The following is a 20,430-nucleotide window of genomic DNA, read 5'->3' as shown; positions in this document are numbered from 1 at the left end:
TTTGCTTCTTTGGGAAGCAAAGAAGCTACTGGAAAAGCTCACTAGTAGATTGAATTCCCTCCTCCAATGCCCTTTTTAGAATCCACACTAACTCTGCATCTGAGGACACAGAAGTACTTTGTCACCTGAATAAGCTGAGCAGAGCACAGACACTTGTAAGTTTTATGGAAAGGATGTGTTTCAGTCCTGTCTCTGCAGATTTGTAATTTTAACGTCTATAGAAAGGCAAGAAGTTCCCACTGGAGAACACAGAACTGTGGCTGCCCCAGTGGGACATGTCATCTCTCTTAATTTTATTGTCTTCTCTGATGGATAACAGCAATCCAAGAGATATGGGCTTCAAATCCTTAAAGTTTCCTGGACACATCTGCAAAAGGATCTTGATTGAGATCATTTTCTCATGTTGATAAGGAAACTTAAATTACTCTACTTTTGGTCCTAAAATCAAATTAGTCCAAACTTGTCCAACCACATGCGAATTCACAATGGGGGTGAAGAAGAATATTTATTTAGATTAAGTAGAGAGGAGTGCAGGGAGGGTAGGGAATATGGGGATAGGAATGATAGTAGAATGAAACAGACATTACATATAATACATAATATATATAAATGCTAAAGCACTCAACAAGGGTGGGGCAGAGAATAGAAATTCAGTGGATTAGACAAAGTTGGATTGAAGGGAAGAAAAGGGAAATAGGAATACAAATGACAATAGAATGAATCAGACACAACTTTTCAATGTTTATATATAAATACACCACCAGGGAAGGTCCACACCATGTACACCTCAAGAATGGAATGCTAACTAAAATGAGTTTTACTCCGTGTATAATATGACAAAATTTGCTCTACTATCATGTATACCTAAAAACAGTAAGAAATTTTAAAAATGACAAGGAAAAATTTGTATACCAAGAAGGTTTGTGAGTTAAAAACTCTTCAATGAATGGTAATGTCATTAAGGTTAAATAAAAGTATAAAAGAGTACCTTGAGCCCATACAAAACAAAATGGTAAATAGAGTTGCCCAAGGCAGTCTGCGCACCTAGCTATAATCACAAAATTTTTGGTTTACAACTCTTTTCTATTTGATTTACAAAGCAGCACAAGAACAATACTTACAAGTTGAGAGGAGAGGAAACATTACACAGCAGTGTTATGAATACTATGAATAGTGCTGTGGGCACTCAAAGAAAGCATTCTCAATTTCCTCCCCCATGCAATAAAAAATCATGCAGTTGAAAGATACACTACTTACTGATTAGATAACACATATATGTGTTTGTGACATTCAGCATGTGGACAGCTGCTCAACTTCGCAGGTCAGATCCAATAGATAAGGACGACACTCTCTTCACACAAGACAGTGTTTCCTTGAGTAATACTATGAAAGCAGGATAGAAAGCAAAAGTGAAAGACACAGGCAACTGTATTGCCAGACTAGGAAAACCCAACCACTGAACCTATGTATTGAGGAGTCCCAAAGAGCTTTTCAGGGTCTTTACTGGGAAGTGCTGGGCAGAGCATCCTCTCCACAGGTGAGAGTCTGAAGTCTTGTTCTAACTTGTATTGAAAGTGAGGCTGAATAAATACAAGTTAGAACAAATAAAACTTCATTCTAACATCTTGCATGACCTGGTGAACACCAAGTCCTCCCAAGAACAGGTCAGATCCTAGAGGAGAGAGTGATAGCCTTGAGATGACTAAATAAATTGGGATTCCAATGAGTGAGCCACCCAGCCAGATGCATTGAGAAATCAGCATTCTTTAGCTGTTTCATCAAGGATTGCAGACATCATTCAATCAAGAAAAGGGAAGATCTTTAGTATTTTCCTTAGACCTCTAGGACTGAATCTTCCCTCCTGGCCATATAAACAGTTTACACTCTCATATGTAAAATGAAGCCAGTTTTCTGCATAAAATAATGTGGAGATAAGCATGAAACCTAGAGATTTACCCTTTGGAATAAAGAATGTTGTGAATATTACTCTCCTAGAACTTATCATTATATTTCAATATTTATTTTCCCAAATAAAGTTAAATTAAATATTTTGTTTACCCAAAAGGCTCACATATGAAGAGAATATTGTGTTTTCACTTTTTGAACAGGATTGTAGATGAGGGTCTAGAGGTTTATTGCAATCAAAATTGTGTTTCTCTCTCTGTGGTGTCATGGGCTCTTGGAGCTATAAGATCTGAGGAGGGACAGGATTAGTTTATAGTATCTTACAATTACTGGGTTGCAGAGGGTTCTGGGAGACCATGACACATGCTATCTATGGTATAATCCAATAAGTATAACAAACATTATATTGTAAATTATTAAGTAGAACCAAAGGGTCTACAAAATCAAAATATATAATCAAATAAAAAATATGGGGGCATAAATGCTCCTACAGTATGTCTTTTTCTCTTTACAGTCATCATTTTACATGTTTTCAGTTACACGTTTTTACTGGGTATCCAAAACTAAAGATGTGGTCCCAAATTGTGATGTTTTTCCTATACTAGAGGTGAGTATAATCACCTCAGATATAGATTTCATCAGGAGCTGCATGGTTTCTTCAGTCCAAGAGTTAGGATGGGCCTATGGACCAAGTGGATTCCCAAAGAAACATTAAGACTATTTCCCCCTTCAGCAACCATCCTTTATTGCCTGAATATGCACTTTGGCTCCTAGTCTCTTGGGTCTTTCTCCTCTCCCTGATTGGGAGCTTGTATAACTGTCCAGAGTTGTAGATCCCTTAGGGTGTACTGCTTCTCTATAAGGTGAAATGTTAAACTCATAATTCAAACTAGAAATATCTGGGCATTATTTTAATATCCCTAGGTCTTTCCTATAACTCTCTTAATTTTCCCATAATTACAAACAAGAGAGTATATAATTTACATAAATTATATTATCCAAATAATACTTGATTAAACATATGAAATAATTAATGGAGAAGTTATAGCATGATATACCCAATAGAATGTTTTACTATTGCATTGATCCATTAGCAAAGTGAATAGTGGGAGATGTGTGACCTAATGACATCATTAAATGCATGACAAGGTTTACATTAAGAAATTCACACTTTATTTAGTAACAAATTGCATCTGTAATAGAATATAAGTAAAAATGCTCTGTAAAACGGGCATGGTGGACCATGCCATGACCCTAGGGATGTGAGAAGCTTTGCAAGTTCAAAGTCAGGCTCCATAACTTAGTGAGGCCCTATACGACGTAGCAACACCTATCTCTAAATAAAAAAGAAAACAAAAATCTGAGGATGTGATTTATTGATTAACAGTCCCTAAGTTTAAGAGGCTCTTAAAAATTTAAATTTTAAATTTCATATAAATTTTAAGAGACTTCTGAAATAATCAACTCTGAGAATTGTTATTTCTCCAGTTGTGAAAAATGAGACTCTTTAGTAATTGTTGATTTATACTAAAATTATGTCCTTTTAAGGATGCACAATTCTATACTTTTATTTCCTTAGTTCTACAATATCAGCTAAACAGGTGTTAAGATAATTTTCAGCAAATGTCAAAAGCAATTACCCATTTTCTACATTTAAATGATTTTTTTCCCTCCTAGGTCCTAAATACTTCAAGGGATGGGCTATACATGAAAAATTACTACAATCTTTATATTTGTCACGATGTTTTTGTAAATATTTTGCTGTTATCTAAGGTACACACTTTGGACAAATGCTATTCCACACTTGCTACAGATATGAGGTCAGAAATTTAAAAATGTTCGAAATTTGAATACAGTCTTGGACACATTCTTTGAGTTTCTATATGCTATAAATCCTCCAGTGTTTGAAAAATGTTTGATCAATGGCCAAAAGCTTTGCAAAAATTTTTCCACATGTCCTCTCACTAGTATGAATTCTGAGGTGCTGAGTAGGGTGTGAACTACTATTGGAGACTCTGTCACCCATTTTACATTTATAAATTCTGTGCTATCATATCTCTGGTGTGAAATAGTGTTGAACTACTGTGAAATAAGGGTTGATTCATCCTTAAAGACACTGATGCAATGTTATCATTGTAACACTTCTCCCCAGTATAAAATCTATGTTTAGTAAGATGTGATCTTCAATATTAAAAGCTTTGCCATTCTTCACATTTATAGGACTCCTCTCTAGTATGGATTCTCTGGTGTTGAGTAAATGATAATTGTTGATTAAAATCTTTGCCACATTCTCTACATTTGTAGGGCTTCTCTCCAGTGTGGATTCTCAGATGCTTAGTAAGTACTATTTTTTGATTAAAACTTTTGCCACATTCTTCACATTTGTAGGGCTTCTCTCCAGTATGAATCCTGTTGCGGCAATAGAGATGTGAGGTTGTATTAAAACTCTTGCCACACACTTTACATTTGTAGGGCTTCTCTCCAGTATGAATGCTTTTGTGACATTTAAGCTGTGAGGTGCAAGTAAAAGCTTTGCCACACTCTTTACACTTGTAGGGCTTCTCTCCAGTGTGGATTCGCTGGTGCTGAGTAAGTGATGATTTTTGACTAAAACTCTTGCCACACACGTTACATTTGTAGGGCTTCTCTCCAGTACGAATCCTGTTGTGGCGATCAAGACGCCAGTTTGTATTAAAACTTTTGCCACACACTTTACATTTGTAGGGCTTCTCTCCTGTATGAATCCTGTTGTGGAAATCAACCTGTGAGTTTGTTTTAAATGTTTTGCCACACACATTACATTTGTAGGGCTTCTCTCCAGTACGAATTCTCTGGTGATTTTTAAGGGTTGGTGTTTGACTAAAAGTTTCACAAAGTTGTTTACATATGTGGGGCATCTCTTCAGTGTGTGTCCACTGGTGACAAATAAGATTGGAGCTTCTATTAGAAGTTTTGTCACATTCTTTGCATTTGCATGGCATATCTCCTGTATGAACACTGTGATGATGAATAAAGTTTTTGAGTGTATTGCATTCTTCACATTTGTAGGTCTTCCCTGCGAATAAATTTTTGGTGTTGAGTAAGAGTTGATAATTTTTTAAAGATTTGCCACACTTTTTACATTTATAGATCTTTTATTCAGTATAAATCCTCTGATGCTTAACAAGTTGTAATGTTTCACTAAAAGTTTTTCCACATTCTTTAAATTTATAGGGTTTATTACTGTCATAGTATCTACTGTGTTTAGAAGATGTTGAGCAAGCCAATGGTTTGATATTTTCTTTGAAAACATAGGGCTCTCATTCTCTATAAATTCTCTTGTATTGAGCAAGCTCTGCACTGTGATTAAGAGCCCTTTCACATACCTTAAACTTGCAAGTTTTGTCCTGACTATGAATATTTGGATGAGTAATAGTTTTTGAGCACTGAAGCAAGACTTTCCCATATTTATCATCTTGGTAATTTTTTTTAGAAAATTACTAAAAGTTTCTCTATATTCATAATTTTTATCACCAATGTAAATATACTGGTAATTACTCAGGGTAGATACATGGCTAATGGTGTTCTTATAGCATTATCTATGTAGTGCACTTTCCAGAAATCTGTATCAGCATTGTCATTGAGCAATAGTGGGAAAGTAGAAACCTTTCTACAATTCTTAATATTGTCCATTTGTTTTGTTGCAGAAAAAATGGCCATTTTGTAAAAAAAAAACTCTCAAAAGAATCACTTTTTGAAATTTGTCTTAAATATTGTCTCTGTGCAAATGTTTGAAGGGAAATTTAGCTCACTGTTACATTTATAATTGGCTAAGTTAAAAACTTATGCAAGGACCAGATATCTTTTCAAATTTTCCTCATTTCCTTTCAGAGGAAATATAGTCATCAAAAATGGTTGTGGATATATTCTTAAACACACATATATACAGCTCCTTAATACTAATTGGAACAGATTAAAAAAAATTTCAGATATTAATTGTTTAGGTGTATTTTGGCCATAACATTTTTATCACAAATACAGAATACTAATTGGTTTTGTCCATTATAATACAATTTTTGAACTTTACTCTCACCTATATTTTCCCATTGTTTCCTTAGTTGTAAATAGTCAAGGTCACACTTTCCATACTTTCTCTCTCGATCTTTTATTCCCTGCTCTGGTAAAATATCTCCAGGATGATAAGAAGTCATGGCTGACATAAATAAAAAATAAATAAAAAACAATCATGTTTACTTACTGTACTGGGCTGAGTATATTTTGCGAACATAGGAAACTACAGCAATTAAGGAACATCAGCAGGGGAGTGGATTATTAAATCCAAGTCCATTGTTACGGAAGAAATATATATGAATCAAAGAAAAATCTACACAGAAAAATACTTTGAGAAATTTTCAAATCATCTTACTGTTCACAGTATCCAAGATGAGTACATTACTGTGAAGGGTAATACAGTAGAGGAAAATACATTGTGTTACACAAAGTCTTTCCTCCTTCACAATATATTTTAAAAATTTACCAACTTTTTTCTGCTTCATTAAAAAGAATATGAAACATGCAAATATTTGGGGACTGTTCAAAAAGGGGTTCCTGCTTACCACCAGAAAAAAAAAAAAACACAGCTAAGTCAACTGTAAGAAAAGTTATGAATTAATCCGAGGGAATAGTAAATTATCATTTAAAAGAAGTTTACTGAACTAAACCAACACACAAAAACAGAATAAAAATTAGTCAAGAATTGTTAATAGTAATAAGCAGAAAATGTGTGTTGAAAGAATTTCTTTAGAAAATTTCTGAAAGTGTTAAGGGTGGTTGTACACAGCAACATAGGAGGTTGAGCCAGAAGGATCAAAATTTCAAGGCCAGCCAAAGTAAAATGAAAAAAATAAAATAAACAGTGGCAAATAATCCTTAAGTTCTCTCTCTAGAACTAATAAACACATCTCAGAAAATAGGAAAAATAAAACATCCAAGCAACTCAATTATCACCAAGTTGTAAAGACTCAAAGCAGGTATTAAATTAAGTTTTTAAACTCAGAATAATGAGAGCATCCAAGAGAAAAATATGGGTCACCTAGAAATGTGTAATTATATAATTGTGAAATCCATAGTTGAATCTTCACAAGACAGAAAGGAATTCAGGGCTATTTTCAAAAAAATGAAAGAATAAAATTATCAACCAAGAAATTATATTCACAGCTACTGTATTTCAAAACAGAAGGAAAATGATGACTTTAAAGATATAAAAATGCACACACTACTCATCAACACTAGCTGTTTTCCACAAAGTACTAAATGTAATTCTTCATACTAAAATGTAAGTGTGCACAGTAAAAAAAGTCATATGAAATTTTAAACATGTCTTGCCACCAACAATTCTATTGTATTGTAATGATGAATTGCAAAATATGTAATTTTGCAATAGAATTTGAAAGACAAAAGCATAAAAACAAAACTGTAAATAGGCATATATATCTGTAACAATAATATAATTTTGAAAGGACACATAAATATATTCATTTTTTAATACAGTGAAGTCAAGTTGAAACTCATACAAAGTATATGAAAGAGATAATTCAGTTCTTAAATTTTTTGTTGACAAATGCAAGATTACAATATTCTGATCAAAACAAACCTTGGCTATCTGAATTAACTCTAAAAATTACAACTGTTGGTAGTGCGCAGGATACTCTAAGTCTAAGGACACACACATACATGGAAAGCAAGAGGGTATAAGAAGGACACATACAAAGGTGACCGAACACAATCTGGGCTGTCTAAATTATTGTACACAAAACATAGTTTAAGACAGTAATTGGACATAGAAGACGTTTTAAGTTTAAAAATAACCTTTGAAAAGAGGCAAAATAGAGACAAGGAACCTTTCCCTAGGTTCTGAATTAAGAGTAAATACATTCACAACAAACATCCTACTTTCCAAACACACAAAGAAAACATTGAGAGAGTTGAATAAAAACCAAGAATCACTGTCATACTAAAAGACATCAATCCCTAGTTACTGAAAAGGGAAATACAGTGAAGCAAAATGGTAATTGCAAAGCATAAGACTTTGAAAATATTTTGAAACTATTGTAGACTTACAGAATCCCTGTTCTTAATCACAAATGGGATATTATGCTGGATAGACCAATTTTATGTATTAAAAAAGGTTAATAAATATTTAAGTGATAGTCATTTTTTAACCAACATGGAATAAATACTTGAAGTCAAAAGTGGTAGGGATTTTCAAAAATCACTCAATATGTGTAAGTATTTTGAACACTCTTGGGCATGCTGTTGTTCAAGAATTGAAAGATAAAAATTAAAAGATGTTTATACTACTTAAAGTTAACTAGAGGCTCCAGGTAACATTCATTAAACTTGCATTGTTAAAAAGGTTTTTTTTTTTTTTTTGAAGAGAAATCTGTTAAATTATATGAATATCCCCCAAAATACAAATAAGAAGACTTTTCTCTGCTAAAAAATATACTAAAAGTTACAGCATTCAATTGTAAATGAAGACATGGAGTTAGGTAAACGGGGTTCTAAGTGAGTGTGGCAATAAGCCCTCACATCAATAGCAAATTAAAAACATTACACATCAGTGTTGTTACAATGTTATTCAACAGAGCCATCATGGGGGATGCAAACCAAATATCCCTTGTAAATAATGGATGAGCCAATTTGAAATATAGAAACAATAAAACTTTGAAGTCAAAGAATTTATTCTAATTATATATTTTACAAAATATATGTATACTAGGTTAACTGAAATGTCACAGAAAGAATACTGCAGAATTCTAGAACATGACATCTCTAAACTAAAGAAGCAGCTTTCTGAACAAAAGAGAATGGTTTTGTGATGGGGAGACAGAAATCAGCCCTTGCTTCCTAAGCATTGTTTTTTTGTTTTTGTTTTTGTTTTTGGAGATGCAAACTTTTTAGAGATATATTGCATAAAAATTTGAATTAATGTTACTGAACTGTCTATTTAAAATTTTGGAGGCAGTAAGTTTTATTTTGTAGTTTTGATTATAATAAAAATTACAAAATTTCATAAAAGAGAATTGCAACATTTCTCAAAAGCTACATTTAAAATAATGTCTTTATTATTTATTAAGGTTTTTATCCTATAAAAAAAGAACAAACTAATCAATATACAAGTGATGACCATGCATGTAATCTCAGCTACTAGGAAGTCCGAGGCAGAAGAATTGCAAATTCAAGACATCCTCAATAACTTAGTAAGAACCTCTCTCCAAATATGAATGAAAAGAAGCTTGAGGTGTAGTTCACCATTCGAGTATCACTGTCATCAATCCCATTACATTTACATATAGAAAACTTCAATTTCTAAGTACATGGGCAGAATGAAAAGCCAATCAAGATAAAATACAAAAGTCATAGAAAAAAGAGGCTTAATATTTATACAAGCAAAAGCATATATAATATGATTGGCAATACAAACCAGAGTCATGCATATCTTAATTTGTAAAGCAATTAACTGAAATGAGGAAACCCCGTCTATAACATGGAACCCTCTGTACACAATTAAAAACTTATTGAAAAAATTAACCAACCAAATGGTAAATATCCACAGATTTATTATTTTACACATCCTCTTATTCAACTACAACTTACAACATCTCTCACAAGAGCAATCTTTGTCCATCTTGACATTCATTCTATGGCAGATAATTTCACAGAAAATCCATTACACGTATTCAGAAAGAACTCTGATAAGGAAATTTTAGTGAAAATAATGTACAAATAAGATTAGAGAAAATGACTTATGATAGTAATGTATTACAATGGGTTGACCTAGAGGTCTTGAGAAATGTGCAAAAATTTCCTGCAAATAATGCAAGAAGGGTTGGAGTTGTAGACTAGTCGTAGAGTGCTTGCCTAGCATGTATGAGGCCCTGGGTTTGATCCTCAGTACCATATATGAATAAATGAGAAATTCATTCACAACTGAAAAATATTTTAAAAAGTTCTGGAAGTGCTGTCAGATAATATTGAGACTCACAAGGCAAGGGGAGTGTTTTTTTTTTTGTTAATTTGAATTTCTCCAATACATTACTGGAGGAAAAGCAGGAGACTAGGTAATTTTAAAGCACAAAAAACAGGATAGGTTCTTCTATGATAACAAGAGAAAGAAATCAAGGCTTCTAAAAAATCTTTTCTGTTGGGTAACTTCTCAATCAACCTTTTTGAATTTAGGCTTCCTCCTTTACCTCAACTATGTCCTCTGGTATATGTGGGCCACAGGATTTGACATCACCGCATTCCTCTAAGGAAGCCATATTTCAAGTAAAGGGTATATATCATGCAAACAAAGGAAAACATTAAAGATGAAAAGAAACATCATCAACATTTTTTTTTTGTCAGCACCAAGAACTACCCCATCTCCTTTATTGATAGCATAAATGTGAAACTCATTCTTGTGGAGAGTTCCCAAAATATATACTTCAAGGGAACAAAATTAAATAATGATAATTGGAATTTTAAAGGAAAGTTATGCTCACCCACATAGAGCAGGTTGATGTAGGTCTCCAACATCACTTCTCTATATAAATTCTGCTGGGCAGGATCCAGGCATTCCCATTCCTCCTCAGAGAAATTAATGGCCACATCCCCGAATGTCAATGGCTCCTGAAATAAAAATTGGTAGATCAATAGCACATGGACCAAACCATTATTCAGATTTTAGTTTGAATTAAGAGTTAGTAGAACCAACTGTCATGTAGGAGAGTGACTTTAATTATGGAATAAGATACTTTCCATTATCATTTCATTATCTAATTCAGAGGAAAATACATAAGTCCAAAACAGTGTGTGTGTGTGTGTGTGTGTGTGTGTGTGTATTCCATATCAGAGTGAAGTGAAGGATATATACCATAATCCAAGCAATGAATAAAAGCCCAACTCCTAACTTTCCTGCTATCAGTGAATGTGAAATTTGGTGGACATTACAGATGCAAATCAGACTCCTCAAAGATATTCTCATAAGTAGATTGTGCTCAAGGGAGACAAAAAGAGTGGTAAAAAAGCTTTTGAAAACAGTCTGGTTCCTATTCTCTCTGCTTTATATCCATGAGATAGATTGAGCTCCCAAAACAATTAATTTCAAGTATCATCCATGACACATTCCCAATGTGTAAAATATTCATATAATATTAACGTTTGGAGACATGTAAAGTGACACTTCCACCTCGTGAAAAGACAAACTTGAAATATTTCAAGTTCTATAAGCACTTCAACGAGTGAATAAGATTGGTACAATAGAGGCCCAGACAACAGCACATATGTGTTCAAATACTGAGGCAAATAAATGGTTAATAAAAAAATACCTTTTGATATAATTGTAATGGAAAAATAATAGTAACAATAAGTTACTTAAGACTCATACAACCAAGTAAATATAACCAAGGAAAACGATGGTTTTGAGAAATACATAATAAAATTATTATTCATAAGAGGCACAGGACGGTCAACAACTGTGTGTGTAAAAGGAAGATGAGATCAGTAAGACACACCAGAAGTGTCCACACGGGTTTTCTGCATGTGGATGGATCCTAATTACTTAAACATAGCTACTTTATTGGAACAATTACCTTGACACCAGAGCATAATCACCCCATATACAGAAATAACTAATTAAAAATCTTCAATAGCAAAATGTTTAAATAACTGAGAAAATTGCAATTGTAAGGTATCAATATTTTATGAAAGAACAACCACAAGAAGACAGATCAGGTTAGTAGATGATTAGAGTCACTGTTCACAAAACACAAAAAAATAAAAATCCTGACATGTTAGAATAAATATATTCTCCAAATTGTGGAGCACCCTCACTGTAACACTGTAGCCTTCTGTGGCTCATTCCTAAGAAGTGAGTGAGGTAATTCTGGACAGCTAAGAAAATAAAGTCCACACATCTCAGATGCCTTTTGCAAAGAAAGGAAATGCTTAGTCTTCCAGATACACAATTCTCACCAGTTAAAAGACACATAGCTGCAGTCAGTTTAGGGTCCTCACCTACAATGTCATTTAAAATTTATTTTTTCTAAAAAAAAGTGTGAATTTGCAGAAAATCAATTTGCAGAAAATCAAATTGGGGTTGTGGCTTTGTGGCAGAACACTTTCCTAGCATGTGTGAGGCACCAGGTCTGATCGTCAGCACCACATATAAATAAAGAATAAAGGTACATCAACAACTAAAAAATATTTTTTATAAAACATATATTTGACACTGGTTTGCACAAATGTCACTAGTTCAGGTGTCAAACTTGCAGTCTTTTACTTAATTCTGATGTCAATTATAAGTCCCAGAATATCATCTACACTGTTGATCAACTTCCTGTAAGTTAGTGGACCCTACAACTAGCAAACATATAAAGGAACATTCAATATTAAGTGTTAGTTATCTACAACTCTAATAAATGATTAAACACAAGCATGATAAAATCCTAACAAGTTTTTTGCATAAATATTGAAAAATTGGCTTCTAAAGGCTAAATGGAGAAGGCAGGCATATAGAGTGGTCAACAATTCTGTAGAATAAGTTTACAGGACTGAAATATTGAATGCTGAGATGTACTAAGAACTTAAAGTAACCCAAAAGGTGAGATATGTGGCAAGGAGTATACAAACAGATTAGTGGAATAGAACAAAGCCTAGAAAGAAACTCAAAAACTACAAGAAAGGGAAGGACTTCACTGGAGATGATATAATATTTTTAATTAATTATGAATAACTTGGCATCTGTATGCAAAGAAATAAATTTGACACAGAACTTACAACTTTTAAAAAATGAAATCATTCATCTGATAGAAAATGTTAAATTTGTAGCTTGTGTCAGACAACATAGCAGAAATTCTATATGGCTTTGTCCTTGACATGAACATTCAAAGCCAGAAGCAGCATCTATAAATGAGAAACTTAATGAATTTTTATTCTGTTGAAAATTATTCTGTATTTTGAAGTATGCTATAAGTTGAATGAGAAGAAACTAGATGAAGTATTTGCCAAATATACATATACATATGTATGAGGCACTGGGTTTGATCTCCAGCACCACATATAAATTAATAACAAATAAAGGTCCATTGATAACTAAATAATATTTTTAGAAAACACTGAGCAAGAAAACAATGAGTTTCAAAATGGCACTATCACATATAATGATATTAGAAACTCATAAGGAGCAATAGTAAGAATAATATAATTAGAAGTTATAATAAATATATACAGATCCATGGAGATGAGATTTGAGTTCTATCTACATCTGTTTTTCTATAGACTTCTGTATATGTATATACTTAGATTTATAATTATTGATATATAAAATACAGAATTACATAGTTTAAGCATGTATCTTAAAAACCTTTATTATAATCCATTCATTAATGACTCATTGTATATAATTTTTGCATAAATACAGAATAACTTGTAAGGTTTTCACTTAGAGATATTTACACAATAATATTTTATGGAGTTATGGTTGTAGTTAAGTGGTGCAGAATTTGTACAGCTTGTGCAAGACCTTGGGTTTGATTACAGCAGCACAAAAACAAATGCAATAGTTTCCACTAAGGCCATGATAACATAGTGACATTTGACAGATATTTCAGTCATTTTCTTGGAAAACCACAGAATTTAGTGGGTTTCTGTGTCTCCTATATGTAGTAGAAACTTCAATGTCTGAAAACTTCTACTTGAAATATTTTTTACCAATCCCCATTAATTTCTAATATCATTAAGTTAAAACAATCAATCATGATCCTAGTGTACCATAAGCATAATTTTTATTTAAACTTTCATTTTTTACTTTTCTTTGTTTCTACTTAGTGTCCACCCTTCTTTATTTTGGAATTCATAAAGTCCCCAAATTATTCCTCCAGTTCAAACACCACTGTTCCAAAAACTGTAGCTCAAATGTACACACTGCCCCCTTAGGGAATCTAGACTGATAGCCCTGCCCTGGATGAGCCCATGTATCAGTACGTTCTTAAAAGTCAAATCCATAAGGAACAAATTTTTATGCCTTTTATCTTTCCAAAGGTTGTTGTCTAGTGAACAAACCAGTATTAAAATTTACACAAACCTAAAAATGTAAGAAAACAGATTTAAAAATGACAAGGGATGCAAAAATTAAAAATAATTATTTGGGAGAATGTAAATAGGTTTTAGAAGGAAATTATTTTTTATGTATAAAAATATCAGAAACTAAACACTGGTGATCACTTTACAACATTGTGACTACTGTATAATCTGTGGGATTGTAACCTTAAAAATTGTAAGTTAGATTTTAATTATATTTTGCCAGAAAAAAAAGTTTTTGTAGAGGAACAAGAAAAAAGTCAAAACCATAGCAAAAATAATAATTATAAAATAATAAAAGATTTCAAAAGGCAAACAAAAATGCAAGTGACATTTGCCCCCAAAATAACACTATTTCCATAATGAAAAAAATTATTTGAATATGCTACTACGTATATATAATGATCAAGAGTGAATTGTTTTCTTATGCCTGACATATTTGTATCAGAAAAACATGTCCGAGTAGCCATGAATATTGGCTGTCTGTAATTTTAATTAATAGTTTATTTTAGATAGAGCCGCATTTTTTTCCCAGCATCCCAATTCACCATAGCCAAATTATGGAAGCACTTCCCATTATGGACGCATTTCCCAATAGATGAATTGAGTAATAAAATGTGATACACACAATGGAGTTTTTAGTCAGCTATAAATAATATTATTGACAAATGTCACAATTTAAATGGACAGAAATTAACAACATCATGGTTTTCACTATACAATGATATGATCAACATCATTATTCAAGATACATGTATGAAGACTTGATTTGGGTGTCAACATATCTTATATACAAAGACATGAAATTTGTGATATATCTGTATATTAACAATTGTAATGCAGAAAGAAATGAGTTCATATATAATGTTACAAGTTGATGTGAACATACTTTATATACAGAGATGAAAAATTGTGCTATATATGTGTAAGAAAGATCATAATTCATTCCACTATTATTGTTTATCTTTAAAAATAATAAAAAAATATTAAAAACAAAAAATAAAAAAATAAATCATGACTTTAAAAAATCTGAAAAAAAAGAAAGAAATTGTGAGATGGGATGCATGTGGTGCTACACACCTGATATATCCAGTCTTCTGGAGGCTTAGGCAGGTGAAATCACAATTGTGAAGCTGACCCCAGCAACGGAGTGAAACCCTGCCTTAATGTTTAAAAAAGTAATAGTAATTTTAAAAAATTAAATTCAAAAAACATTTAAAAATTAATTTTTTAAAATAAAATTTTAAAAAGGGCTGAGGATATAGTTCAGTAATAGGATACCCTGGAAATTCCATCCAGAAATAACCATTTCTGGCAATCAGCCACATTTTGTTTGCCATATTACATACAGTTGGACAAATACTATGCAACATTGTGTCAGTATTATATTGATGTTTCATAAATATCACATTTCACATAAACATATTTTAAAAGGACACCTGCAGAATTTGAAAAAAATACAAATACAGATCACCACAAAACAGACTGAATTACACACCCTGGGAATAGATGATAGGACTCCGCATTATAAAGAGGACTGCTTCCCTCAGGTTCATCTATGATAACACCCCATCAAAATTTCACCATGATTTCCTTTTCATTGAAGAAGGAAACTAACCAAAAAGTTTGAAAATTCTCCTGGAAGGCTAAATTGATATAAAATTAGACAAGAATTCTGAACTCTAAGAGCAAAAGCAGGAGCTATAATTACCAGGCACTAATGCATATTATAAAATTATCATAATGCAGTGATTTGAGGACCAAGAAAATCACAATGCAGCAATTTCATGGATGACTCCACATGTATGTAAATGTCGTTTTTTTTATGAAGTGCAATGAAAAGGCCTAGATAAGTGCAACCATCTCCAGCAGAGGATTTGATGTGAATGAACAAGACAACCCAGCATGATGGGTGGTGTGGGAACTGGAGGCCCAGAGCACTGGTAGGGCTTGCGGGCAGGATGTGCGTGGTACTGAATTACACTCCAGCATCCCAAAGAAGCACATACTGAGTAGAATTATGTTTCAAAATTATACCAAAATAGGAGACTCCTGGTATAATTTGGTATAACTGTTACAATTATCATCAAGGAATCATGACGTCAACAGAGTCCACCCACAGACCCCCGTGGATGTAATAATCATACACTTAATTGCAATGGAAAAGTCATTATCAATCAAACCCTAACCAGGCCACCCTCAGCAATGTAGCTAGACCTACGCTCAGAATAAAAACTAAAAACTACCAGGGTCAGAGCTGAGTGGTAAAGCACTCTTCTGTTAATTACCAAAACACAAAACAAATAAACTCCACAAAACTAGCTCAGGAATAAGCAGGGTCCCTGTACACAGCAGCTCCCATCCTACAGGAAAAAAAAAAGTGTTTGAAGGATTTTGCATTTCATTTAGAGGCAGAGTCTCATCTAGGTGGTCTCTAAGTGCCTCGCCAAGTTGCCAAGCCTGGCCTTGACCTCGCAATCTTCCTGCATCAGCCTCTCCCCTGCTCCCCTGCCTCTGGGATGACAGGTGTGCACCATCGCTGGGCTAGGAGATTGGATTCTTCTAGTGGTCCCACCTGTCAACCACCACAGCCCAGGAAGACGCCAGGCTGCCTCGCTCACCTGCCACTTATGACTTGAGCAGGGGCTGAGGCTGCCCTGGCGGATGGGGAGGCTGCAGGAGTCTCCGCCATTGTCACGCTTTCCACCCGGCTGGCCAGGGGGACTGAGGTGCGCTGTCCCCAATGGGCTCAGGCCTGTGGACGCAGAGAGCACCAGGAGTCGGTGTTGGCCAGCTCTGGGTCCCCCTGGACGGCTTCCCTGCCCCATCTCCCTCCTGAGGCTGCCTGTCCAGGCACCAAGTGCCACTGCACACTCACCATTTCCTGATGCCGATCAACCAAGCCTGCCCTGGGGAGCTTAGGCTCCTGCATGGCAGGCCCACGTGGGATCCTGGGCACAGAGGGAAGCCTGAAGTCCAACTGCAGGAATCCTAGAAGTGCGGACCACAGAGAAAAAAATTCCAACCTGAGCACGGAGGCCCTCCACCAGATCACTGGCTGCACTCAGGATTGGACAGCGCTCAGCACAGGGGCTTCTGATTGGTCAGGGCGTCTGTCAGTCTCTGCTCCCACACCGCTACCCCAGCCCAAACCCAGGGAGCCTTCTTTTTGAGTGACAGCGGGTGATATCCGCTCCAGGCAAGAAGGAGGCCAGAATGGCAGGGTTTGGGTTCAGCTTTTTTCTTTTTTCCTTTCCTTTTGGGGTCTGGGCATTGGGTTAGGGTCAAGGTGACCAGAATTCTAAGTTCTGTTGTGTTTGAATGTTAGAAAATTGAAGTCATTTCTTGAAAGTTTCATCACCTGGGCCTCCACCTATAATAAGACTTCCCAGAGCATCTCCGGGGTGCTGACTTATCCTCAGTTTATCTGCGCAAAAATCTACAAGCAGAAGTCCCCTTTTGCCCCTTGGGAACTGCTGGTAGAGGCTCACAAGGGGCCTGGAAGGCGCCTTAAAGGAGGCTTCCACCCGGTTGGCAGCTTGAGAGCTGATGTTCCTCCAGCTGAGTTGAATCTGTGTCTGGAGCCCACATTGAGTTAGAGGCAGAATAAGGAGATCAGCACAGAAGAGACCCAGGAGAGCACAGACCTGGGTAAACCCCAGCTGTACCAGGGCTTCTTCGCTCTCTGGACACTGGGGGGTTGAATTCAGAGGACTCGACCTCTGAGCCCCTTCCCAAGTCCTAGTTTGAATTTTATTTAGAGACAGGGTCTCACTGAGTGGCTTAGCACCTTGCTTTGGCTGAGGCTGGCTTTGAATTCACCATCCTCCTGCCTCAGCCTCCCCAGCCACTGGAATAACAGGCATGTGACAATTTTTTTCCTTTCTTTATTTTTGAGAGGAAATACCTGCAGTGGCCACAGGATAACAGCCTTGCACAGATCAAGGCTACCCTGGGTGCTCTCCCTGGTTCCCGCCAGTCCCCTTGGATGGCAGGCAATGGGATCCTGCCTCCTCCAAAAACCAGAGACCCCCCCGCCCAGGTGTGCATCCTTAGTATCAGCTGAATACTCTGCACTTGACAAGAAAAAATAAATTAAAAAAAGACAGACTGTACCTGCTTGTCTTGATGCAAACAAAGCTGATGTGTTTCCAAAGAGAGCTCTGGTCTTGTCCCCCCAACTCAGTGGTGCAAAAAATCACATAATACACAGAAGTCTTCTCATTAAGAGGGGCTCAAGGGTCTCTCTCTTTAAGGAAAAACAATTTGCGTTTGATTGGGAGTCCAGGAAAGCCAATTCCAGATTTTCCTAATTTGGTAAATAACTCCATAGACTTGAGTGCACCATGCTCCTCTCTGCCTTAGTTAACCGTGGAGATCTCCAGATTACCTGCCCTCTGGGACCTCTGCTCCTGCAGATGAATGCGGGGGAGGGGTCCTTTCTTCTCCATGCAACTCCCTGAACCTCCACCTTCCCACAGGCTCCAACACCTTTGGCACCATCCAATGAGGGAGCAGTTTAGAAAATTCTGGAATGTACCTAAAGACATTTCCTCATGTGGCTAGGATGCTATCAATTTGGTCCCATGGTCCTTTTCAGTACTTTTAATTTTTTTCTGTTTTATTGGTTCTTCTTAGATATTTATGACCATAGAATCCATTGTGGTAAACTTATCCAAACATAAAATATACCTTATTCTCCTTAGGACCCCATTCTTGTGAGTGGGCATGATGGGTAGATTCACTTAGGTATTTTCATATAATTAAATAGAAACATTATGGTCACTTCATGCTACTGTCTTTCCTGTTCTTATCTCCCCTCCCTTCCTGTTGCTCCCCTTTGTCTCATCTACAAAACTTCTCTTCTTGCCCCCCACCTTCCTTGTGATATAGATAATGCATGTCATGGAAAACATGTGACCTTTGGTTTTGGGGGATTGCCTAATTTTACTTTAGCATGATAATCTCCAGATCCATTCATTTACTGGCCAATGTTACGAAGTCATCCTTTTTTAAAGCTGAGTAATATTCCACCATGTATACACACCACAATTTCTTTATCTATTCATCTGTTGATGGGCATTTAGGCTGGCTCCATAGCTTAGCTATTGTGAGTTGTTCTCTCATAAACATTGATGTGGCTGTGTCCTTGTAGTATGCTGATTTTATCTTCTGGATTTATGCTGAGGAGAGGGATAACTCAGTCAGAGGGTGGTTCCAGTCTTAATTTCTTGAGGAATCTCCATTCTGCTTTCCAGAGGGGTTGCACCAATGTGCAGTTTCTCCAAAAAGGTGTGAGCATTCCCTGTCCCCATATCCTCACCAATTTATTGTTACTGTAGTCTTGATAATTGCCATTCTGACTGGAGTGAAAGAGAAGCTCAATGCAGTTTCAATTTGCATTTTCCTAATTGCTAGATACATTGCCTTTTAGGTATTTATATTTTAAGACATTTTTTTCTAGTTGGAGTTGGACCCAATACATTTATTCTATCCATTTATTTTTCTGTGGTTCTGAGGTTGGAACCCAGTGACTCGCACGTGCTAGGTGAGAGTTCTATCACTGAGCCCCAGCCCGAGTCCCCATCTTCAGTATTTTTACTTTTGCTTCTCAGTACCAGCAGCCCGGGTATTTGAGGGACCAGTATTGCTGCATTTGTAAAATGGGAACATTTTTCTTGAAGGAAGACTGAGAAGGTCAAGCCACATTTCCAGGATTCCAGGGATGAGCAGTATACAGTTGTCTTGCCCAGGATGAGGAGAAGATTATGTGGGTGAGAAGAGGGAAAAAGCCAGGTACACCTTGGGGCGAGAACCCTGCCTTCGCTCATGAGAGATATTATTATTGCTGTTAGTTTTCTTAACCAGAATGAGAGATTTTACTAAGCCTCAGTGCCACTAGATATAGGTCGCTGGATGGAGCTCAGATTTGTCTTGAGAGGCAAGGAAAAGTGAATAACCAACCCAGTGGTTCAATAACCAACAAGCTAGACCTTGGGCTCCTTGGGGGCAAAACACTGGGTTTTATCCAATAATTAACAATCCAACAGCACCTGACACCCAATTAATGGGGGATGGAGAATTGGATGGGTGGGTGTGGGTGTCTGTGGGTGGCCAGCTGCAGGATCTTGCCTCTGGGGTGCATTCCTTGCATCCCAGAGGTTTTTCAGCAATAATTAGATAAGCAGAGTGGCAAGAAAACTGGCAAAACCCTCTGCAATATTCTAGCCAGGAAAATTCATGAGCACTTTAAAAGAATCTTAATATTTACCCTTGGTAAAATGTGCCTCAATCAGAATGCAACTATTTGAAAATAGCTGTCAATGTGAAAAATTTCTGAAATCTGCTGGTTTGTGGACCACGTTTGTGGATCACTGCAAAAACCACAAGAGTCCATGGCTAAATACATAAGTAAAAATAGAA

General features: G+C 35.7%; 1 pseudogene; it reads right to left on the bottom strand.

Annotated features, from left to right (window-relative positions):
• The window catches only part of LOC144250567 (uncharacterized), a 30,077-nt pseudogene extending 13,378 nt beyond the window's left edge, over positions 1-16,699 (bottom strand).
• Between the last annotated feature and the right edge of the window lie 3,731 nt (positions 16,700-20,430).

This window comes from Urocitellus parryii, chromosome 16, assembly GCF_045843805.1.
Source record: "Urocitellus parryii isolate mUroPar1 chromosome 16, mUroPar1.hap1, whole genome shotgun sequence".
NCBI lineage: Eukaryota > Metazoa > Chordata > Mammalia > Rodentia > Sciuridae > Urocitellus > Urocitellus parryii.
This window is presented reverse-complemented; position numbering and strand designations above follow the sequence as displayed.